The 25199-nt window shown below is 42.5% G+C and overlaps 1 long non-coding RNA gene across 2 annotated transcripts; it reads right to left on the bottom strand.

Annotated features, from left to right (window-relative positions):
• Nucleotides 1-19867, bottom strand: LOC308581898. Of its 2 annotated transcripts, XR_014005350.1 has the most exons (4): nucleotides 19541-19865; nucleotides 3051-3118; nucleotides 2667-2846; nucleotides 1-2164 (listed from the first exon to the last, which is right to left on the bottom strand). It is a non-coding gene; the product is annotated as an uncharacterized lncRNA (long non-coding RNA). The 2 variants fall into 2 exon arrangements; XR_014005349.1 differs by having other exon boundaries at nucleotides 1-2846; nucleotides 19541-19867.
• Nucleotides 19868-25199: the final 5332 nt, after the last annotated feature.

Below are 25199 nucleotides of genomic sequence, written 5' to 3'. Positions count from 1 at the left end.
TATCGTATACAGCACATCCTTGGGGAGCCTGCCATCTTCCATTCTGTGTGCATGACTGAGCCAGTGGAGACGTCACTGAGACAGGAGTGCAAACATACTGGGAATGTGGGTTTGGGAAGAGCACATCATTGTGTGAGACTGTCCTGCCATGTGATGCCCAAAGTCTTTCTAATACAGCACATATGGAAGCCATTAAGTCACTGACCCTGGTGAGTGTAAACTGCCCATGACTCACTTTCATAAAGTAGAATGCTCAACACGCAAGTCTGGTAGACCTTCATCTTGGTATTTGTTCTTAGCATCACATTCCCCCATTCCCTTTTGGAGAGGCAAACCATTACCAATACGCTTGCCCAGCTCAGCACCAATGGAGAAGTTGCTGGTTATGGTGGAGCCCAGGTAGACAAAAACGTCTACCACCAATGCTGATGTGTGGAGTGCTGACAGTGTCCTGACCTAGAATGTTTGTCTTTGTCAGGCTGATGGTGAGGCCAAACTCCATGGAGCCTTGGGCAAAACAGTTGATGTGTCTATAGAGCTTCCCCGGAGTGCACTGTCAAGGCTGTGTCATCTGCAAACAACATCTCCCAGATAAGAACGCACTGCATTTTTGTCTTGGCATGGAGACATGCCAGATTGAACAGGTCCCTGTTGTTCCTTGAATGAAAGTTCACCCCACCCTCAGTCGAGCTGAAGGCATATGAGAGCAACAGGGAGAAGAATAGGCCGAAGAGAGTTGGGGCCTACTTTTTGCTTTGTAATGTACTTGTTTTGAGTATGTAGTACTGTTCTCTATTAACAGATAAAAGGCAATAGAGATATGCTTCTCATCTTCAGTGGGTGGAAAGACAGAATCCGGGCTTTGTGAGGGTGGATCTGAGGCATGGGAAACCACTTGCAGTACCAAGGAAAGTTTCTATGAAATGGCCTGGAGCTCAGATGAATTAAAAGCAGTTATTAGCATCCACACCCTGCACTCTATTGAGACTGATCAAACCAGAGCACCAAAGAAGAAAAATGTGAAAATAGCTTGTTCACAAAGCGACTGATGAGAAGATTAAAGTGGTTATTTGAGCACTTTGTGACAGGCACCCCTGCAGGAACTAACCTAATGAAAAGAGGCACCAGATATCAGACATACGACAGATAACAGAAACTCACTGTAATCTGTAATCTACAGTAATAAATGATCTGCAGCTACATCAAGATGGGTGAATGTGGTGGTTTTGGTTCAGTTCTCCACATCAATTTGTGATTTATTTTTTTTAGTCCAGCGGTTTTCTCTTAATATGCCCTTTTTTTTGTATGCATTATGAACCCCTAATGTACATACAGTATTTTTCATTGATTTATGCAGCTATATGTACGCATCACCACAGTGTGTTCTCTTTTGTACACATTGCCTGGCTGAAGAACTGCATTGCAAAATTCAGAGAATGTGAATTTTAAAAGGTGGTGTTTTGATTCACCTGTTGAATTAGGTAAGTTTGCCTTTAAATTTGAACTGAATAGAATTTCTCCTCCATCCAAACATCTACATCACCAAGCTGAATTCAGCGTAATACAAACCATTGCTCAGCAACAAAAGTTACTGGGTGAATTTGTGTCAGTCAGTAACTCTCAGCTCGGCCTACACGCAGCATTGTTGTGTGGCCAGGCCAAGCTCTTGAGGTAAAATAAATGCCATAAGCAGTGCTATTTTTTTCTAGAAAATGATGTGCCAGAGCTGACCATAAACTTCTCCCTTGTTCTCTTAGAATGGCAATGGCGCCCACCTGAGAGGTGCCGGAACTGAGCTGCGCTGAAAAAAAATAGCCTTGGTCATAAATTACTGTATTTCATCAAATAGCGGGCATGTCATTCAGTGTTCCCAAAACTACCACTCCAGATTTCTGGGAGTGATGCACAAAGGGACTGAGCATTAAAAGTGAACTTGTGAGACGGCAATATACCATAAATATACCCGCAGTTTCATCTTCTCCAGCTGCTCCTTCGGTTTCAGTTGAAAAGTTGGGGCATTTCCCACAATCAGAGGAGAGGGCCCTGTCCTGATGCAAATCTTCTTAAAGAAGAACAGGAAGAAGGTAGCAGCAGGTGGAAAGTAGCTCCATTTCCCTCTTACATTTTGGCCTAGACTGCCTTCTGGCTGGGTTGCCATATGTGCCTTTAAATAAAGGAGAAGCCTATTGTGTGAAGTAACTCATCACTGCCCAGATGATTATATCCATACCTCACAGTTTTTGTAACATGGATGAAATAGCGAAATGGAAACCCCGCTTCGTACAAATGCCCATGTAGCTTTTGTCCTTGACAACAAGGATGACGCAAGAGTGGAGATCCCTCAACTCCATAAGCTCAGAACCCCTTTGTTCTACTGGGCCATCCTCTTCTTTCAACTACAAACGGAGCAAAATTCCTGCTGCCCCCCCCCATCTGCAGCCTGTTCATTTATTTCCCCTAACAAAATCCCTTGTATTTCATATTTGACTGGCTCTCTTAAGGGGACTAGTGGATCCCTCGCCCTTGTGAAATGTCCACTTAATTAACTAAAATTGTTCTCATAGATCAGCGCTTCCCTCCTTGAGCCGATGCGATTCCCTTGCTTTTCATGGCTGAATTGGCCTGGCCACAGCAAGATCAGTTGAAAGAACATAAATTATACTTGCAAGCTAAATGCTGCAATATTTTTTCAGTCTTTTGAGTCACTTGGGCAAGATGAAACGTCTTGGCATCGCTTTGTCCAAACCACGCAGAGTTTGTCAAGTGAGCCACCTGGCAAACTGCAGGCCAGCACAGATTATGGACCTAAAAAATGGAACACAGGAAAAGAGGCTCCAAAATATTGCCTGTGTGTGTGTGTGTGTGTGTGTGTGTGTGTGTGTGTGTGATCCAAAATACTGTGAGCTACAAACATCACACCACACTGATACTTTTCAAAATGAAGGTGCAATGGCCTTTAAAAGCATCTATCCCCGCCCCCATGGCATCCCAATATTATTAATTTCACCATGGAATTTATTCCAGTTCAGCAATAGCTCTTTAAACCTTACCAGGTGATCTCACCAGATGACCTTCTCTGCCAGCTGGTCCAATAGGACAAGGATCCCAATTGCAGGAGCTGTTGGTGAAATAACTATGCAGTTCATCCTGGGATAAGTCAGGTGTGTATTTGGCTTGGGCAGAAGGAAGCTCAACCAAACCAGTTAAGGAAGGTTGAGTAGTAGTGGAGCGATTGCTCCCAAACACCTTGCATCCTGGCTGGCTGAAGGTGGCAGAGCTTCAGATATGGTGGTGGATACATTGTGCCATGTCTTCCTAGGCCCTGATTAAAGATTGCTCTGTTACTCACAGGGAAATGTGTACAGGACTGCAGCCTTATGGTGAAAACAAGGCAACTCAATTCAGTTATCAGGTCACTGCTAGATATTGTTGCAGCCCTGTATAGGGAAGCTTTTTAAGGTTTAATGTTTTGTCATGTTTTTATATATGTTGGAAGCCACCCAGAGTGGCTGGGGCAACCCACTCAGATGGGCGGGGTACAAAGTTGTTGTTGTTGTTGTTACCAAGTGCAAAGCTACAAGTCTTGACTAGGGATGGAAGGATCGGTCAATTTCAGCTCTCTGTTTTTCATTTTCCAAACTTAAATTCAGTTCTCTGTGCATTTTGCAGCCATTTGTGTGTTTTTTTGGGGGGGGAGGGGGAAGAATACTAATGAAACTTCGCCAGTATTTTAGTGCAAATTTCTCCCAATAAACACATTTTAATATGCAGTTTTGACTAAGTGACACATTTTTGCTAGCAATTTCCTTATATGTGATCATTCCCCCTCCCTGTGTTGTTTTTATTCACAATTCCCCCTAATATATGGATTTCTGTAAACAGAGCATAGCAAACTGCCTAGCAAAATTCAGATACAGGGAAATTTGGGGAGATTGCTGTGTTTTGGTTCATATGCTGTTTCAGAAAGTGCAAATTTGATAGATTCAGCTTCAACCTGAACTGAATTCCACCCCCTGCAGGCCCCTAGTCTTGACTCCCAGGTTCTTCTACTGACTTTGCATGACCTTGAGAAAGGTCACCCATGAGCTTCATTTTTAAGCATCTCTGAACTGTTGTGATGTCACAGATATGTCACGAAGATTAATGAATGTTTCCAAAGCAATCTTTGACATCGTTGAACTAAAATTCAAGATACTTCAGAATACCTCTTTCCAATTTTCTGGAGGCTGCGCTTAGTTGAAAACTCAGAATCTGCCAAGTTGAGAGCACATTTATTTTTTACTGCAAACTTGCAAGTTCATCATCAGGTACAAAATGGACCCCTCAATTAAAGTCTGGCTAATGAAGTGCTGAGGATTCCAGGCCATGTAGAAATTCACTTGAGGATGACCCAAACAAGCAGCTTTTACTAGTTTCTACCTTCAAGTGCCCTGGTCCATCATCAGTCACATGATCCTAAATGCAGTGATCGATTTAAAATTAGCTCCCGTCCAATTGTTCCTGCCAACCAGGGCACTTACGCTCCCCTTTCCTTTTGAATTAAACAGCTATAAAACCTATAAAATAAAATTTAAAAATGAGTTTTATTTATTAAAAATCAGCTCTAAAAGCCTCCTTTATTAATTTATATTGCAGCCTACTACACGTACAGCTGATCTCGCTACAACATGTCTGTTTTTAAAAGCTATTTGGGGTTTTTTAAATAAACATTTGCCAACATCATAAGCAATGAAGTGAAATGCAGGTGTAAAGTATTTCAGGCTAAGAGTAAGTCCCATCAAACTATGTAGGGCATACTTCTGATAGGATTGTGTTTTATGTTTTGAAAGATCATACCTCAAATACGAGAGGTTGTCACATCAGTTTAAAGAAAACAGTTAAATAATTAAATTAAATAAGTGTCTGAACAAGAGCCCAGCCACCCATTTGAAATGAACAACTATATAACAGTTTTCATTTAAGTGAAGCAGTGCTACTATGCAAATATTAATGAAATGGTATTCAGTGATCTACAAAGGCACCAGATATATTTTGTGGGGCAATCATTTAGGGTGAAATTTCTGCTCCATACAAACAAGTCTCGTATTTTTTCTCAAATCACCTATCACTAGATCAAATAGGCCTTTAGCACCTTAAAATACAAACAAAAGTCACGTGGCAAAGGTTTTCATGGACTGGTCCAGAGCCCACTTTGTCAGACACATTCAGTGTTATCTTCAATAAGTATATATAAGCACACACACACAAGCACACACACCGTTATGGTGCGCAAAGACTAAAATATGAAAGGCAGCAGTAGGTCTGAGTCATTTTCCTGGAGTTCCCAAATGTACACAGGATAAGAACAGGGTGACATGTTCGCAACAGCAGTCATTGTGACAAGACTGTCTTTCCAGCTGCACTAACTTAATTTAACACCTGCAGCGAGAAAGAAGACCAGAGTCCTGATTAAGTCTTAATTGAATAGAATCAAATTTGCCGAGAAATTCTAGTTCAGCAATTTCATGCTGCAGCCTCCTTTTGAAGGCTTTTTTTTGTCGAGTAACTTTGAAGCCGGAAGCAGAGTGTCCTGAGAGACTGGTTGCCCCAGTCACTCTGGGCGGCTCCCAACAAACCTCAGGTTAAGAACTTTGCTTCAGGATAAGAACAGAAATCTTGCTCCGGCGACACGGCAGAAGCAGGAAGCCACATTAGCTAAAGTGGTGCTTCAGGTTAAGAACAGTTTCAGGTTAAAAACGGACCTCCAAAGAGTTGGTGGAAGAAGATTGGAAGAAATTTAAAGCTTATTTACAGAAACATTGTAAAATTAAGGAATGTTAGAAGGATGTGGATTGAAATAATGTGGTTTTAGCGGAAATGCTATAAAGGATTAAGAAAAAATAGATTGCTAAATGGTGAAGGAGGGAAAGTAAATTTACATTATATTAAGATAAAATAGAGGACAAAAATTGGAAAAGATGGAAAGGACTTGCTGAAATAGCTAACTGAACTAGAATACAAAAAAGGGAGGTGTGAGGAGGTCAAGGAAATAAGCAAATGAAAGATAAGTTATGGGAAGATTCTTTGTATTTCTTTTTGTTTGTTTGTTTGTTTCTTCTTTCTCTTTTTTCTTTTTTATTATTGCGATGTGATGTTTTGTATCTTTTTAATATGCTGGGTTTTTTAAAAAAAATTCTTTTTGTAACCCTTTAAAATTAATAAATATTATTTTTTTAAAAAAAGAACGGACCTCCAGAACGAATTAAGTACTTAACCCGAGGTACCACTGTACTTTCTTGGTTACTGTATTTTTATACTGTACTTTATTATTTATTTTTAGTATTTTAACTGTAAACCACCCAGATAACTTTTTTTTTGCTAATGCGTCAGCATAGTGCAAAGGAGATGGCCCCATCAGCAGAAGCAGTTTTGATTGCCTGGTGAAAGAATGTCCTCTTTCCTTCCCCTGGGGAAGGCAAGCTTGCCTGACCCACACACACCAAAAAAATTTGCAAGGGGGGGGGAGAGATGAGGGGGAAAGCCCCGTTCCACTAGTGGAAGTCCTTGTGTGGGTATTTGCTAGTGGGATCACTTTGTTGAATTGTAAGTAAATACATTGTTAAAGTTGATCTCTGGGAAGTAATAGGTTAAGTCAAATATATGTTCATTGCGCTGAACGTATAATTTAGACATTTCTAAAATATTACTTGCATTATATGAAAACTGGTTCCCTTAAGGCTTTGCAAGAATCGCTATCTTCATCATGATAAACTGTTCTTAGCCTGTGTCTATTCATAACAAGCAGGTGTTGCAGGGAAATGTCTCTTCGTGACAGTTTGATGTGGAACAGTATTGTTTCTTTCTGTAAGGCCTTTTAATGATAGACAAGAATAAATTGGCCCAGCACTGCTGATCTCCATCAAAACATTTATTTAAAGGTTGTAATGGAGCAATATATAAAAGTTTTGACAATTTCAGTACTTTTTAAACTATGTAGTAATTATAAACTTATTTGCATGCTTGTTGCAACACGGTACTAGTCATATATCAGCACATACAGGTGTTAACCTGACAATGGCACTGTCATAGATTATAATCGCACTGTTGATGCCTATTTTGAAACTCAAGGGGACTTGAGAGAAGTGTGTAGAGGTGAGGGGAATTGTCTGTGACATAAAATTACCAAAATGAAAATGCTTTCAGGTCAGTTTTATTTTATATTAGTGACTTGCTCACTAAACGATAATCTGCATCACAACCCAGTCAGATGGGTAGCAAATAAATAAATTAATCATCATCATCATCATCATCATCATCATCTTAGAATTTTCTAGGGCTCAATGAAAATGGCCCATAAGAGAGCTCCATGTTATCAACATCTTATACCCCTTTTAAATGTGTTTGTGAGGCGGGGGGAGTATTGGTTTATGAAGGTTTTTTGTTCTTTTTTTGTGTTCTTGTGTTTATTATGTTTTGATATTGTATTTTTATTTTGTGAACTGCCCTGGGATCCATAGAATTGAAGGGCAATGTACAAATTTAATAAAATAAAATAAATAAATATTTGCTGGTCACAAAATTGTGCATACATGGGGAGGTGGCGCATTTTGCGCAATATTCTTTAAAGGGTGTTTACCCCTCCAAAACTCACCTGGTAATTTTTGGCTCAGTGCTGAATGAGATTGTAATCATGTAAACGGACCTAGCTATGTAAAGTGCATATGCTGCTCCAACTTAGGGTGCATGGACCATCAATACAAAAACAATCCAGCAAGTTTTGTATATAAACCAAATAATGTATTTTTGTCTGCATCCAGCCGAGATACTGAGGTCCAGCTCCGAGGGCCTTCTGGCAGTTCCCTCACTGCGAGAAGCGAGGTTACAGGAAACCAGGCAGAGGGCCTTCTAGGTAGTGGCACCTGCCTAGTGGAACGCCCTCCCGCCAGATGTCAAAGAGAACAACAACTACCAGACTTTTAGAAGACATCTGAATAATAATAATAATAATATCTTTATTGTCAGCCCTGTTTGGGGAAGTTTTTAATGTTTGATGTTTTATCGTGTTTTTAATATTTTGTTGGGAGCCACCCAGAGTGACTGGGGCAACCCAGTCAGTTGGGCGACATATAAATAATTTTTTTTATTATTGTTGTTATTAGTAGGAGGAGTAGTGGTAGTAGTTAATGTGTACTGTGAATGGAAATAAAAGCATTGTGTACCATTGGTTGTGATAGTTATTTTATGAAGGTATTCCTTTACAGCTGTCTTTCATTGCACAGAAACAGATCTGCATTAAAATTCATAGACTACCATGGTTTCTGCATTTACATGTTATTGGGACAGGGATTAGAGTGTACATTCTGGTTTTGGCTTTGTGATCATATAAAGCTGCTGAAGTTAAAAGGCATGATCTATGAATGAAAATGAATGGGATCATGGCCTCAAACCATTTACTCTTCAGGGATCATATTAAAAGTTACTTCCTCCTAAAGACATAGGAGCTCGTGGGAAAATATTGGAATGCAATCAAGACAGAACTGGCAAAGGCTTTGATAATATGAAGATATCACTCACTTACTGTTTTATTGTGCTAAGAAGGAATCAGTAACATCTTAACTGATGTAGCCTTGCAGAGTTGCAGCAGAGCTTCTGTATCCGTTGTTACAAATACGAGGTATTTGCAAAGCCTGCCACAATGCTTAAGTGAATTTATGTGCTTAGGTTTCCTCAATGCTAAATTGAGAAAAGAGTTGGGGGCGGAACTTTTCAAGCATTGTCCTGGATTAACAGATGTTAGGTAAGGAAATGCGATGGTTCATAAAGAATATGCAATCAGAACAGAGGCCTGCAATAAAATGATGTACAGGAACCATTGATATACAGTCAAACCTCAGTTGCTGAATGTAATCTGTTCCAGAAGCTCATTTAGCTTCCGAAATGTTCGACAACCAAGGCGCAACTTCCGATTGCTTCCAGGAGCTTCCTGCACTCAAGCAGAAGCCGCGTCGGACGTTTGTTTTCTGAAAAAAGTTCGAAAACCAGAGCATTTACTTCCAGGTTTTCAAGGTTCGGGAACCGAAATGTTCCAAAATGTTGGTTTGGGATCCGAGGATTGACTGTATTAGACATCACAGAGGTATTACAATCCTTCCTGGCCACATCAGTGTATAAAGGGGTTCTCAGTGCATACAGATAATGGGCAGTATTTAAAAAATGTGCAGGAGGGATTTCTTCTGCTTGTACAATGGGTCTTTCCTTCATTCTCCCCTTACACATGCCCCATGACAGCTTCAGATCTGTTCCAAAAGGTCAGGGGAACCCTCAGAACAAATTTAAGAGGGTGGGGGGAGGGAGGAGAGGGGAAAAATTTCCATTGAAGTCATTGGGCAAAGTGGTAATTAGTCATAGGTGAAAACAACAACAACAACCCTAATCAACAACCCCAAGTACAGTGGTACCTCAGGTTAAGTACTTAATTCGTTCTGGAGGTCCGTTCTTAACCTGAAACTGTTCTTAACCTGAAGCACCACTTTAGCTAATGGGGCCTCCCGCTGCTGCTGCGCGATTTCTGTTCTCATCCTGAGGTAAAGTTCTTAACCCGAGGTAATATTTCTGGGTTAGCGGAGTCTGTAACTTGAAGCGTATGTAACCTGAAGCATATGTAACCCAAGGACAGAAATAATTTCAAAACACCAAATTCAGATTCACAAAAACTGAACACTTTTAATAGGGAGGGGAATACAGATAATGCACGTACATCACATACTTTGGAATTACTAACACGTTCTTCAGAATTGCATTGTGTCATACTGCTACTTAAAAAAACAACAACACCTACCCTAAATTCATAGGATTTTGCATTGAAATGAACTGCAAAATTCAGTTATTCTAACTCAGCACATTTGATTTCCCCAAATGTACGATTGCTTCCTTGAGTTGCGCTCCTTGCATTGTCTTGAAAAGGCACAATTTTTTTTTTTAAAAAAATGGCTTTTCATTATGAAAGCCTCGTTCTTCTCGTTAGTTGCACCCATGTGAATATATGGCTCCAGGCCTTCATTTCAGACTCTGTAGCTTAGACAGACTGTGCTCACAGGAGTTTGATATCTGCAGGCAGTGACTTGCAAATGGGGGATTACACAGCTGCAGAGAACATTCAAGCTGCAATCTCAAAAACACTCCAGAAGCAATGGCTGTGCATGGGAGCACTAATGAGAGCTGTGCCAAAACCTGTCCTCCAATTTTTCAAAAGTTTTCTTCGCCCTACGAAAGAGGCTTTCATATTTTCCTTATTCTTAGGAGGCCTTCGAATTTCATTAGCATTTTAATAGGGGCAGGGTTGATTTTATCTTATTGCTTCAAGGACGCTGGGGGTGGCAGGCTTCTAACCCTCTTTCTGTTAAACATTTGTGCAGCGCTCCGCAGCCTCCCCAGCTGCCCGACCTTCCTGATCTGAGGGGGGTGGGGAAACAATTGCCGGAGTTGCCAACACTTGGCTATAACTGAAGGGAGACTTGGAAGGCTGGCTACTGGGCATCTGAGCCAGTACACTGACAGATTTTACCCTGAGAAACCCCATTAAAACTTTCTGTCCTTATTTTTTTAACGGTAAAAATACTTCACTTTTAAAAACATCAACAACCAGCTCTCAGGTGCATTGACATGTATACTCTCTGAATTCTCATTGGAAAATCCCAGTAAAGGGTGTAATGAGATTTTCAGCAAATGTCAGCACCCTGGGAGGCTGCAGAAGGTGCTTTGCAGAATGAAAGAAGTAGGGATTTTGGGGGGGAGCTCCTGACTGCCTTCCTTTTTTCCTACTTTGTATCGCTGCCTGTTTTATGCTAGAGCGGCATTTTAAAAATTGAATTAGCTGGCTTTTAGTCAGGCAGGAGAGTGAATTTTAATATCTGATAGAGTCAATATCTGAGGGTTTACTGGGTACGGGGCACTCTTTGGTCACACAACATAGGTTTGGCTTGGGGGATCTTGGGAGTGTCCTTTTGGCTTGGCATGAGGTTCTGGCAGTGCCATGGTTTGCTTGTGAAGTTTGCATAGCCTTCCAGTCCTTGCTGTGGGGCTACAGGACGAGCCCGCAGACTTGCTCAGGAGAGGGGAGGGAGACGATCTCTCCTGCCTTAGGGAACTTACCTGCCCAGACTATATTTTGTTTCGGTTATTCGAGTTGATTAAATTTTGAAGATCCTTCAAGCTGTTATGTTTTAAATAGATATAGCCCTCTTTTGTTTCACCAAGCGATGGTTTCTGGAGTCTTCTTTGAAGCTCTGCTGGCAATAGATATATGTGTTACACAATGCTTGCCCCAGGTGCTCAGATGATATCGGATCCATTCTCTCAGTAATCATTACCACAGCCCTGTAAACTGAAACAGGATCGTGACTCCCATAGCAAAGGGTTCATCTGTATGGGAGAGTGGAGAATTTGGAAGGAGTGATGTGGAATGAATCTGCCTGAGACTGTGCTCTTGGAAGGTGTGTCTCTATTTACACTGTGCTACTGTGGGGAGTGAGCATCACCTCGCTTACCTTAAAAACCATCAGGGTTTTTCAATCACGCTTGGCAATTACTTGAACCACCTCACAAGGTTTTGCATGTACGTGCCAGATATGATCGCAAAACCCAGATGGGAGATCCCCTCCCATCTGCTTGCCACATCCCCAATATGTCTTCATGAACGGAGACTTTCCCTCAACCATCTAAGGGAGGAAACTGATGTACCTGCAGAGATCAATGTGTCTGATCTATTTTTGAACCCCCCCATCCCCACCCCCACAAGTGCCCAACATATTTATCTCCTCCAACCTTTGTCTGATACCTTATTTTAGATAAAGTATGACCATGGTTAGGGGGATGCGGGTGGCGCTGTGGATTAAACCACAGAGCCTTGGTAGGACTTGCCGATCAGAAGGTCAGCGGTTCGAATCCCCGCGACGGGGTGAGCTCCTGTTGCTCAGTCCCTGCTCCTGCCAACCTAGCAGTTCAAAAGCACGTCAAAGTGCAAGTAAAATAAATAGGTACCACTCCAGCGGGAAGGTAAACGGCGTTTCCGTGTGCTGCTCTGGTTCGCCAGAAACGGCTTAGTCCTGCTGGCCACATGACCCGGAAGCTGTACACCGGCTCCCTCAGCCAATAAAGCGAAATGAGCGCCACAACCCCAGAGTCGGCCATGACTGGCCCTAATGGTCAGGGGTCCCTTTACCTTTACATGACCATGGTTATCTATGTTGGGGTGATTTCTAGAAAAGACTGCTGAAACGCATGGTGTGTAACCTTCAAGTTACTTCAGAAATTGCATTAGGTCCAGACAGAGCTGCTGCAGGAAGCAGCTGGATGAAACACTAGCTCTTAAAAGTTTCAGTGGCTACCAGCCTGTCTCTGAGCACAATTAAAAGCGCTGCTTTTAGCCTTTAAGCCCTACATAGCTGGCTGGGATCCAGTCTGCCTACAAACACTCAGATCTGCTCAAGTGTTAAGAGGATCTTTAGAAGCCCCTCAGCCCTTTTAAGATGAGGAGTGTCATGAGATGATTTGGCCACTAGACTGGACATAGTTGTATCTTGGTGGAATCAGGAGCACCTGACTGCTCTCTTCTTTGCTGAGCTTCTTGGCTGGGGTGTCCTATAAGCCATGGATGGGCTGGACATAGTTTTTTGGTCCTCCTTTCCTGCCTGGTCCTGCCCAGATTCTTCACCACCTCCGCCTGTGCCCTACCACCCCTCTTTCTGCAGAACAGGCACAATTCAGACCAAATTAAACACGCCTTCCATTATAATGCCCAGTTGAGGTTACTTTATCATGAAAATTCTGCACCAGAATTAACGTGGGAACCACTGGAAAAATGTAGCCTCAATATGCATCCACCTGTGGAATGCCTTTTTTGGTCCTGTTTGCTGATATCCTGGAGTTGCCTGAGAATTAATCCTCTGGATGACTTTGTCAGAATGCTGGTATCTTCCAAAAATACCAGAAATACTACACATTTTCTAAATTATTATTTCTTTTCATGGGAAGATTTACAGCCTGCCTGTTGCTAACTGTCTGGTATGAATGTACGCAGAAAGAATGCCCCAAACTGTATCAACTTGTACGATACTGCAATACAGTATGTTCAAAGACTTAATCCTTTATCTGTTTAAAAACACACACACACACACAAGAGAGAAGAGCAGAGAGACTGTAAGCGGGTGCATGGATGGCAAAAGGTGTATTTGAAAATTCAATTCTTCTTCTTAATTGAGGTTAAATTAAAAATTAATTGAGGTTAAATTAAAAATTAAAAACCTAATTTCCAACCAACGAAGACATGGGAAAACCAAAGCACACAGGAACTAAGGGGGGGGGGAATCCCACTGGTTTCACTGGAGGAAGCCTGACCTGAGCACTGCGCAAGAGACTACAGTAAGCCCGCAACTTGCGCTCATTTAACTTGTGTGCGTTCAGCTTTATGCATGTGGCAAAAAATTTAAAAGGGTGGAAAGCATTCCAGGGGAAATGATACTGGCAATCCCACCTGCCAATGATTTTTTTTACTACTGTATATGCGATTTGGTTTTAGGTTTGATTCCCGGAACATAACCCCTGCATAAGTTGTGGGCCTACTGTTCTGGATCACAGCTCAAGCCAGCAAATTAGATGATTAAGAGCGTAGTAAATCTCACGCTTGTTAAGACCAGTGGTTTTTAGCTGCAATACTATAAGGGAATATGAAAAATGGATTACTAATAGGTAAAGATTTAATGTTACAATATTTTAAGATTAAAGATTAGGATAAACAAAGAGGGGAAGGATTTGCTGAACCAACAAACTGAATTGGAATACAAAAAAGGGAGGCGTGAGGAGGTCCGGGAAACAAGCTAATGAAAAATAAGTAATGGAAAGATTGAGTTGTTTTTAATTACTTTTATTTTGTATTTTTCTTTTTCCTATTTTTATTTTGTAATATTTTGAAAATCTTATTAAAATAAATAAATAAATAAATGCTTCTGGAAGCACACAGACAGGCTAGGAAGATGACAGACATATCTTAGGTTCCATTTAGGTATCTTAGCTAATAGATGTTAACAAGGCTGTAGTGCTGCTGTTCAAGATTCCACCCAATTCCTTCACCTGCCATTTTCTGCCCTCCCCTCTAAAGGCATTCAGTATTCCGTGACAACTGAGCATGCTCAGACCTCATTGCGTTATTTTTCATTGTAGGTTGGTTGTTCTTTTCATAAAGGTTTCGGGTACTGTTGCAAACCTCAGGGTCTTCCAGAGTCTGCTGATACCTCCCTCTTGAGAGCGGATGGTGACCCTTTTGGCTACATAAGCAACAGCACTCAAAGGATTAGAAAGAGACCTCTCTGCAACCAATCAGATAGAAAGTCATTCCTTCACTGATTCAGAACTTGAATCAGATTTAGGCAACGCCAGTCTCTACCTTCATGTCCTTTTATGGATTAAGCAAATGGAATCCATTTAAAAAAAAAAAAGCAGCAATCTGCAGGCTTTACATATAATTCCTGAAGCTTCTAAATTCCTAGAGCTACAAAGAAACAATGGTGTATAATAATTAGTCTTTCATTTGGTTTAGCTGAGATCCACAATTTTTTTGGCTCAGTTCAACAACCTGTTAAACCGGTGTTCTATTAAACTGTTTGAGAACTGAGATCAAAGGGTTTAAAATCACATTAAATCCAAGCACTCCAGCTCTCAATCAGTACAATGCAAATAGTAAATCTAGAAGCATATAGGTTCTAACTAATTATAGAAGATTGACAGTACACACTTACCTGGGATTAAAGGTCGTTGAACTCAACAAAATTTGCTTCTGTACACAGGCTTGCATTGTGAGTAACTAATGGATTACATGTTTTAAAATATTCTTCCTTCTGCAACTCCAACCCTGGAGAAAAATGGCTTTGCAAACAACTAAAAATAAGTAGGAAAATAAGCTTTTATTATTATTATTATTCCAAAAGAAAATGCGGTCTGAAGGTATGCCGTTGATGCTGTCTGTTCAGATTCCTTGGTTAAACTGCTATGATCTGGAAAGATACGAAGCAATTAAGTTACTGCAAAAATATATGAATGGGCTCTTCCAGATTCAAAAGGGAGGGAATGAAATTCTAAGCAGTCTTGTAAGAAGGAAAAGCACAATGTGCTGTAGATACTAGGCAAAAGTTGCTGTTTAGTGGAAACCTATTCTTGGGTTCCATGATCACTGCAGATCATGAAATTAAAAGACGTCTGCTTCTTGGGAGAAAAGCAATGACAAACCTAGGCAGCATCTTAAAAAGCAGAGACATCACCTTGCCGACAACGGTCCGTACAGTTAAAGCTATTGTTTTCCCAGTAGTTATATATGGAAGTGAGAGCTGGACCATAAAGAAGGCTGATCGCCGAAGAATAGTTGCTTTTGAATTATGGTGCTGGAGGAGAATCTTGAGAGTCCCATGGACTGCAAGAAGATCAAACCTATCCATTCTGAAGGAAATCAGCCCTGAGTGCTCCCTGGAAGGACAGATCCTGAAGCTGAGGCTCCAATACTTTGGCCACCTAATGAGAAAAGAAGACTCCCTGGAAAAGACCCTGAAGTTGGGAAAGATGGAGGGCACAAGGAGAAGGGGACGACAGAAGACGAGATGGTTGCATAGTGTTCTTGAAGCTACCAGCATGAGTTTGACCAAACTGTGGGAGGCAGTGGAAGACAGGAGGGCCTGGCGTGCTCTGGTCCATGGGGTCACGAAGAGTCGGACACGACTAAACAACTAAACAACAACAAAATTCCCCACTGAAGGGTTGGAGATGTCATTCCCTACAGCAACATTTTCTTCCTCCTGCATTACATGTGCCTCTTTGTTCGGACCCTAACTAGATTTATATGGTCAATAGTATATTTAGATTTGTAACATGTTTGGTGCATTTCCCAGTGCTGTTGAACAAAACAACAGCCTCTAATAACAGGATTCAGAGACACTTTTCACTCTGCTACATATATCTTTCACCATTCCTGAAGATCAGTCTTTCAGCTTCCTGTATTATATCTTTACACATTTGAACTGAGAATGTATTAAGGTCTTTTGCCACTGACTCTGTTATTGTTTAAACTGGGGGATTGCAGAGAAATTTGCTTAGGGAATCCACAGCATTGGGTAACGCAAACATCCTGCATATTAAAGAGAAATTCCCAGCTACATGGAGGCCAAACTTTTCCCTCCAATACAAAACAAAGACATCTTGCATTGATGAATTGCATTTACAAGTGTAAGACGTCCCTTTGGCAAAAATGCAACTGCCATATAGCTGATGTTAAACAATTTGTTTGAGGAACTTAAAGAGTAACTCAAATCCATTAATTGTGCATGGAACAGTTGTCAGTTCTAGGAAACTGGAAAAAAAATATAATAGTTTAAACTAAGTAATGCATCAGGATGCCAGCTTTCAAGCAGATTTCTTATCCAAAATGAAGAGACATCACATTACTCCTGCTTTAATGGTTGGGTTTTTACTCAGTTTATAAAATAAATGCATTCATCTATCTTTGTCCTAAAGTTCTATATGTTTATGTAGAACTTTGTCAAAGTTCAGTGACTTTCCATGTCTGTAAGTCCCTAAGATGTTAGTGAGACTTCCTTTGATATAGTGTGTTTAGGACTGAAGTGTTAACTGTACTGTTCTACTGCTTCCAGCATAAATATTATTATAGGCAGTCAGTTACAGTTTGTAGTCTACTAAGTATGATATGAAAATAATGGCTTGAAATATCCATTATTTGGAATGCCCTTTTACATAGAACAATATATTCAGTTACAGTGTCATAGGAAATAAGATGTGTCTTTTAAAATGTTTCCTTTTGAAAATAATCAAGCAGTCTTAGAATGTGATCTGTACCCCAGTCCTAGGTACAGTCACTTAGAAGTAAAGCATATTGGCTATTTCCTTTCCAAAAAACATTTTTGGAACAGGGCACTGGACATTAATTACTGGATACTGCCTTACTCTAAAGCAGTCCTGTCACAATTCAAGTACATGAATTGTGGCTTGCGAGTATGGCTATTAAACTTGTATTAAAGTTTTTTTTAATCAAGCTTATTTCTTATTCCATTCAATAAATATGTCCACAGCAGCATTGTTTCAATAAGAAGGGAGCAGAAAATGACGCTTGACAAAAGATGTAATAAAAAATACAGGTGTACTATTTACCAGAGCTCTAAAGTTCCAATCCTATGTAAATCAACTCAGAAGTAAGTCTCACTTAGTTCCATCACACTAACTCTGTCCCAAGTAAGTTTCTATAGGAGTGGCAACTTACAATAATAATATAGAAAAAACCACTTATGTGCATTGAAGTTAGAATCCTATTCACATTTCCTTGGGACTGAACACCATTTAACTCAACAGGAGTAAATAGATGTCATATCCAGTTGCATATTGCTGAAAGTCACCATGCCTGTATTATTTGCTCTCCTCTTCCTTAACACTTGCTTATGTTTATGATGGGCCTCTTAAACAAATTTGCACTCATGAAACAATGGAACTGGGCGCACGTTTTAAAAATCTACCCAGGCTAAATTAATTGTACAGAAGTAGCCTTCTCTGAAAATAGTTCCCTGTTTGCCTCCAATTTCCTTAGGTGACTTCTGTTCCACACATGCTTGTCGAAACACAGCCTGGATCATTGCCTTGGGCTCAGCAAATGTTCTCAGGCCACATTTCGTCTTCTAAAAGAACCGCTTAATGCGTTTGCTTTCATGATGGCACACATTGATGGCTTAAAAAACCCACAACTGAGTGCATTTGGAATGCCTGGTTTAGCATGGTAAAGAACTATCTGCGTGCTATCGATGGGGCTTACGCCTAGAGAAAAGCACGTATATATAGGATTGCAGCCTAAAGGCTTTCCATGGGTTAGTGTGAGTTTCGTGTTGCCTGGCCTTGAACATCACCCTCCTTCCATGAAAGACAGATGGGAGTCGGCTGGCAATACGAAGCTTCCTCTGTCCGTGCAGAAATGCGCATTCCTGCCTCTCCCCCATCCCCAGATATGTGGAACGTCCTCGTGGGGACGCGCGCGCTTCCTTTCTGGCGAGAATTAAAGGGCAGAAAAGAGAAGGCAAGGACCCAACGAGCGAAAGGGATATCCTGCAAGAGACGAGCTGTCCCCTTGGGCGCTGCCTCCCCTCGGGGTTCCTGTTTGCCTGCGCCAGCGGCCTGCTCTGCCGGGCCTGGACGTGCCGCAGCTCCGCTCCGAGGTGCGGCGCGGGCGAGGCACACAATCGGAGGATATGCGGGCAGGAAGCGCCGCGGATCCCCGGGAGGCGCGCTCCTATCGCCCCCGACGTGAAATGGGCACCTTTGGCTCAGCGCAGAAGAGGCGGGCGGGCAGGCAGGGCTCCGCGCGGATTTCCGACGGCTGCTTCCCTTTCCATCCGCTGCCAGGCCCGCAGGAGCCAACCCCCCCCCCCCAACTCCCCGGAGATTTGGGGAACGGGCCAGAGCCATGGGGCGCGGGGTTAGTTATTATTACATAGAAGGGCTGTCGTCGTTCCCCACCCAGGCCCACTAGGAAACTGCAGTTGCGCCAGCTCGGTCCGTAGAGCGTGAGACACTTAATCGTAGGTTCGAGTCCCGCGCTGGGCAAAAGAGGCCTGCCTTGCAGAGGGTTGGTCTAGATGACCCTTGAGCCCCCTTCCAACTCTACAATTCTAGGATTCCTGGCGCGCAGGGCACCCCCCGCCCCCGCTGCCCAGAGTCCCATTATAGAAGGATTGCAATTCCTGATCGTGCAAAAGCAGAGGTGCGCGCGCGCACACACATTTTATTGTGTGTGCGTATATATGTATATATAAATATGCATATAAAACTATGTGATATACAATACACATGTTTATGCAAATGCACACTGTGTGTAGTTGCAGGCATACCAGATCCCTATGGCTAAAGCTGCTATTTTATGCCCAGTTCTTGGTGAGGCAGCAACCCCACTGGATTAGATAGGATTTGTTCTTTCTTCTTTTTAAAACGTTTCTTAACCGCCCTACATCGAAAAGATTCCAAGGCGGTCTACAAAACTGCGATCCCTTCAAACCAAGAAGCAATGTCAAACTGCAGCAAAACATTTGCTTCCCAGCAAGCATGCATCAAATGAATCGGGCTTTGGAGTTCCTCCCCCTTCCCCACGCACCCCCATCCACATTTGCGTGTTTACTCGGAAGTAAGGTCTGCCTTGAGGTGAGTGGGACTCCCTCCCAAACAAGCTCGCGCGTGGCTGCGTTCAGCGGAGTTTTATTCCTCCCTTCCCAAAATGGTACATAGGATCTCATATTAGTTTTTCTCATCTGCACCGCAGCTTTCATTGCCCCCGAGCCTATGCATGTATGGCAGGGAAGAAAACGGAGGGGGAGCCTTATTAGTCCCAAATTTTCTGTGGACAACCGCGGGGTGGGGTGGGGAAATGTATCACAAACTCCCTCTATGACACCTTATTGGCCTCTCACCACTGCGCCCCACAACCCTCTCTTGCTGGATCAAAAGCAAACCGAAAGCATTCCAAACTTACTTGGGCTGGATTATCCTCGCTAGTGGTGCACTGAGTTTTAAGGAACGCCAAACGATGGGTGCTGCTGCTTGAAGACCCCCCACCCCACCCCCACATTAAAAATCAGAGAATCATTGTGGGTTGCCTCCTCTCTCATTCTCTCTGTCTCTGCACCAGGAGTTCAAGTTGCGTGAGAAGCGTGGGAGCGTGTGGGGACTTGCTTGCCGCGCGCTTTTTCCCAGGAGGAAGAGGCTGTGCATATATTGCATTGTTTTCTGCACTTCATTCCCCCCCCCCCGCTCCTTTCTGTTTGCAAGGAACCGGGGCGGGGGAGAGACGAGAGGCAATTTCTTTAAGGTGGGGGAGTGGCGGCATTCTTTTTGATGTATAGGATTATTTCGGTGCGAAGTTATGATTCCCCGGCCTCTGCAAGGAGCATGCAGATATTCTTAGTCGCACAGCGCACCCTCGTGGACAGCCGGCCCTTCCTTTGCCATTATTTCTTCGGGCAGCCAGCAATATATTATTTCTCAGCCAAGTATCGACAGCTTCAAGAACACAGATGACCTTAGAACCCTCCTCCTTAACCTGCATATTTAGTCAAATTCTCCTTCCCCAATAAAAAGAAAGAATCTCAATCAGCTAAATCCCCATGACTCATATTCGTTTGCAATGTGATTATTTCCCTAGCTTTCAAACCTCCAGACTTTCTTTCTATTTCTCTCTCTCTCTCTCTATTACATGCTAATTTAATTTTACTATGGACGATATTTTCAGCATTTGCTGAGGACAGTAAATTTCGTAGTTTATGTTATTTCACTTTTTATGACTTTTTAACACTTAATAAAATTTTATTAGAGCACTTTTGTGTTTACAAGGCCACAAAACTCTTGGCAGGTTGTCAGAAGTCCTTTTTATTATGATCCCACTGATATACGGCGAGTAATGAAATAATCATGTCCAGAAATGTATCAAAGGCCAGAGGGATTATCCAATTTAATAGCTGTACAGATGCGCCATGAAAGATATGGACACCCAGAGCATCAACAGGCTAAGACTTCTTGCACGCAGGACGGTGATGGCGCAGGCCTGGTTAATTTCTGCGCCAGTTCCTGCTGAGTCTCTTGCTGTTCGTGCAGGTTGGAAGTTGAGTCACGTGACTCTGGGATCTTTCAGTATTTTATTTTATTTTTAAATCGTTTTACGTAATGTTTTCGGCACGTGGCTTTTTCAAAGCGCACTTTCTCTCTTTGCTTCAGCCTTTTCACCGTTCATCCTTTCCATCTGCTTTTGCAACATTTTGCAGTGGTCCTATGGGAGATTCAGCCAGGGAGGCTCAAGGGCAATTCAAGTTGTAGTTCTGTTCTGGTTCTTTGCAGCACCGGTTCTAAAAAAGACCAGGAACGATGCCATGTGCATTCCATTTACACAGTGATCTTGTTTCATCCAGGCCCTTCTGCCGTGTGCTTTCAGCTCTCTCCAGCCTGAGCTACTGCAGCTGTTCCTAAGGTCATTTCCTTTTATTTTAAATAATTGTCCGTTTAACACATGTCGCTCGACTCATTCTTGTGTCAAAAGGAGAAATGGCTCTATTTCCTGACACTGAAAGCAAGGTGGGCAGCTTTGTTTTAGCGTTAAATGTGCTCCGTTGAGGTATGCTGTTTCCTAAAAACATGCCAGAAAAGGGAGGGAGGAGGGAAACCAAGTTTACCCCCACTTCTTCCTGCCACTATTTTCTCTCTGACGTGCTTTGTTCGACATTTTTAGTTGCACCTATGTGGAGGGTTTTGAAAATAATTTTATTCATTCACATGTTGCTAATATTGCATATCCTCCAACATTTTTCTGATCAAAATAGGAACATCCTACTTCACAGCAGCAACAACAACAACAACAGCAACAAATTTATTATTTATACCCCACTCATCTAACTGGGTTGCCCCAGCCTCTCTGGGCAGCTTCCAACATATATAAAAACGTACTAAATATTAAACATTAAAAAAATTCCCTATACAGGGCTGCCTTCAGATGTGTTCTAAAGATTGTACAGTTACTTATATTCTTGGCTCGGGAGTCGCATAACTCCATACCATCCAACATTTCTCCGATGAAAATAGGGACATCGTAAGGAAAAGCAGGACATTCCAGGATCAAATCAGAAACCAGGACGGCTTCTGTAAATGTGGGACTGTCCCTGGAAAATAGGGACACTTGGAGGGTCTGTTATTGTTTACTTTATTCATTCATATGCTGATAATACCCCCTATGGAACTTGCAAATTGTGCCTGACATAGATGTCAGACCCTCAAAAACTGGGTACTTTAAAACAAGGAAGTAGCCCATTTTCATGCCTTTTCAGATTGGCTTTGCCCAACTAGGTGTCCCTTGGACACGGTTGGACTACAACTCCCATCATCCCTGACCACTGGCCCTGCTGGCTAGAGATGCTTAGAGCTGGAGGTCAACTGCATCTGGAGGGCATCAGCTTGGGGGAGGCTGGTCTATACGAAGGTCACATGACATGAGTATGACTCATATGAGTCCTGCTAGTTGGACCTCACCCTGGTATGAGTCTATAAATCAGTCCTGTGCTTGCCTTCCAAGATGTAGGAACAGAGGACTTGTTTTCCATTGGATCATTAGACACACAACTCTCCAAACTCCCTATGAAGATCTGCGCACTCAGTATGGGAAAGGGGAAAGCTTTTGCTGGTGGCTCCCAGCCCAGTTTGGGAAAAGCTGAAAAAGCCAACTCATGTTTTCATGTTCTCAGCCACTGCGATGGAAGTGACAGCACAGGCAGATGAAGCATTGCCTGGAATGCTTTTTTATTTTTATTTGGCCATTTCCCCATTTTTGGAGAGAAGATCTTATTCCAGGGCTTGGAGAAAACAAAAGCACCCTGAACTCTATATTGCCTGCAAGAACTGGAGGAAGTTGAGACATTGTTCATACCTTTGAAGCACATTTAATACATATTTGAAACTCATGGCTTCCTCAAAATAATCCTAAGGACTATAGTTTGCCCCTCACAGAGCTACAATTCCCAGCACCCTTAACAAACTACAGATCCCAGGGTTATTTGGGGAAAGCCATGCGCTCTAAATGTATGTGACCATTACAGTCCTTTCTCAATGAGCAAAGCAGCGATGTGTTGGAGAGAAGGGAAGCAGCGGATGTTTTTATGTGATATTAATTATATATAATTATACCCCATTTTTTTCTGCCTCTTAGAACCACAAAGTGCTTTACAACACAGAAACCATGCGCAAAGCCAATAAAATGCGTAAAACTACCAACAATAAATAATAAGCTACTAAACAAGAAGAGGCATAAATTATAAAGACACAAAAAGCCTCTGTAGTGAGCGCCACGGTCTAAAAGCGCCATCATTGTGGTTTTAACTGTGTACATGATCATCTCAACAACAGCCAGAGAACCATTTGGGCAGCCTAAAAACATAGTCAGTAAGTCAGTCAATAAACAAACAAACAAACACATTAGACTAAAGGTAGACGGTGTGTAATGGCCCACAAAGCAAGCTTCACGGTGAAGCAGGGACCAGAACTGAGACCTCCACAATCCAAATACAATACTGTAGGATACTGCTATTTTTAAAACAAAAGGAGTGGGGTGAGATTGAACCTCCTTTTGCCCTGGCTGTGTAGAGTCGCAGATCCTCCAAGTGTGTCTGTTTTCCAGGGATAGTCCCAGATTTACAGAAACCATCCCGCTTTCTGATTTGATCCCAGAATATCCGCTTTTCCTTAGACATCCCTATTTTCATTGGAGAAATGTTGGAGGGTCTGGAGTTATGTGACCCCCCGAGCCAAGGAGATAAGTTACAATACAACCTTTAGAAGACGTCTGAAGGTAGCTGTGTATAGGGAAGTTCTTTAATGTTTAATGTTTTTTTATTATTTTGTATTTGTTGGAAGCTGCCCAGACTGGCTGGGGCAATCCAGTGAGATAGCTGGGGTATTACTATTACTGTTGTTGTTGTTGTTGCTGCTGCTGCTGTTGTTATGGACACCCCTATTTTCACTGGAGAAATGTTGGAGGGTATGGACTGTCAAATATCTGGAACCCAAGACCTTTCATACTCGAGGGAGGCGTCATCTCACTGTCTTTCATCCTATCCTTCAGGAACTGCTTAAGCCAAGGAAGAACTTCTACAGAAAGATGGATGGTCAACAAAAAGAGGACTGAGAGCCTATGAACCTCTGCTATGGAGAACTGGGGTCCTCTTCTCCTCTGTAGGGTCAGCTGCCACTAGCGCAATCTGGCAATCTGGACTTTATGGGTTGGTCCATCAGGGTCCAACATGCCTTTGAGCTATGGGCACAGGACTTGACGGTGTTTCGTGGGCACAGACCTGCAGTCAGTGTACACGCGTGAATTTCATTGACTTCCAGAGCTTTCTGTCTGAGCAGTCAGGTGCAGGGCAATAGCTACAGCCCTTTCTTTGTTCCATCCATCCCCAATTGTCCTGTGAAATTGTCCGAGTGAAATAGGAGAAGCCAAAAGTGTGACCCTTGGTTCTCCCTGTGGAGTTTGTTCTGATCTAGGAAAAATGCCAGCAATTCAGTGAAATGCCTCTCCCTCCCATTCTTGCTGCTGTCGATGGATTTGGCATCATGTCCTGGACATGGAACTCCCAGTGACGTCAATGGAAACGGGAGTTCTCTGTACGGGGCGAATGCCAACTGTGTGACAGGAAACATTTGCTGTGGGGGTGGAGAGCACAATATGTATCTCTCTATTTCCCCCCCCCCCTTTTTTTTCCTTCTAAAAAAAGTATTCATGGTATCCATCAGATCTCACATACTTGTGTATCGCCCTTTATTTTTTAACTCCACGCTTTCCCAAAACTGAGCCAAATCCATACAAAGAGTCTTAAGTGGCCATATTTGTGCATAGACAGAAGAAGGTTCTATTTTCATGTAAACACAGTGGCAAAAGTGGACAAACTTTATCCAGTTGTTAAAGAGCTGGGGAGATTTATGTGGAGAAAATCAAAATCTTACAATGGAATTATTTAAGAGGATGTCTGCCTCGCCCTTCCATTGCAGAAATAGTGTTCTGAGTGGCTTAGAGCAATTTTAAAATCACAAAACACATTATAAACGCTAGCAGCAGAATAAAATGGTAAAAGCAGCCTATGAGGTCAGTGAATCAGGCCAGAACTACTGTGTTCTCCTTATTCTATTGTCTAGTAACCTCTAGGTTCAGTAACTGCAACATGTTATGCATGGGGCTGCCTCTGAAGATGGTTCAGCTGGTGCAAAATTCAGCGGCCAGGTTGCTCACCGGGGCCAGACGGCTTGAGCATATCACACCTGTCCTGGCCTGACTGCACTGACTGCTAATCAGTTTCCAGGCCCAATTCAAAGTGCTGGCTTTGACCTTTAAGACCATAAGCAACTCAGGACTGCAATACCTCAAGGACTGCATCTCCCCATATGATGCAACCTGGATCCTGCGATCATCATCTGAGGCCCTTCTTTATGTGCATTCTCTGCAAGAGGCCTGGAGGACAGCAATCCTGTGAACCATCCTGAGACCTGCAGGTATAGGGTGGTAGAAAGGTAAAGGTGAAGGGACCCCTGACCATTAGGTCCAGTCGTGGCCGACTCTGGGGTTGCAACGCTCATCTATAGGCCGAGGGAGCCAGCGATTG

This window comes from Podarcis bocagei (genome assembly GCF_964188305.1).
Source record: "Podarcis bocagei genome assembly, chromosome: 1".
In the NCBI taxonomy this organism is placed as follows: Eukaryota; Metazoa; Chordata; class Lepidosauria; order Squamata; family Lacertidae; genus Podarcis; species Podarcis bocagei.
The sequence above is the reverse complement of the archived record's forward strand: the minus strand, read 5'-3'. Positions and strand labels throughout refer to the sequence as shown.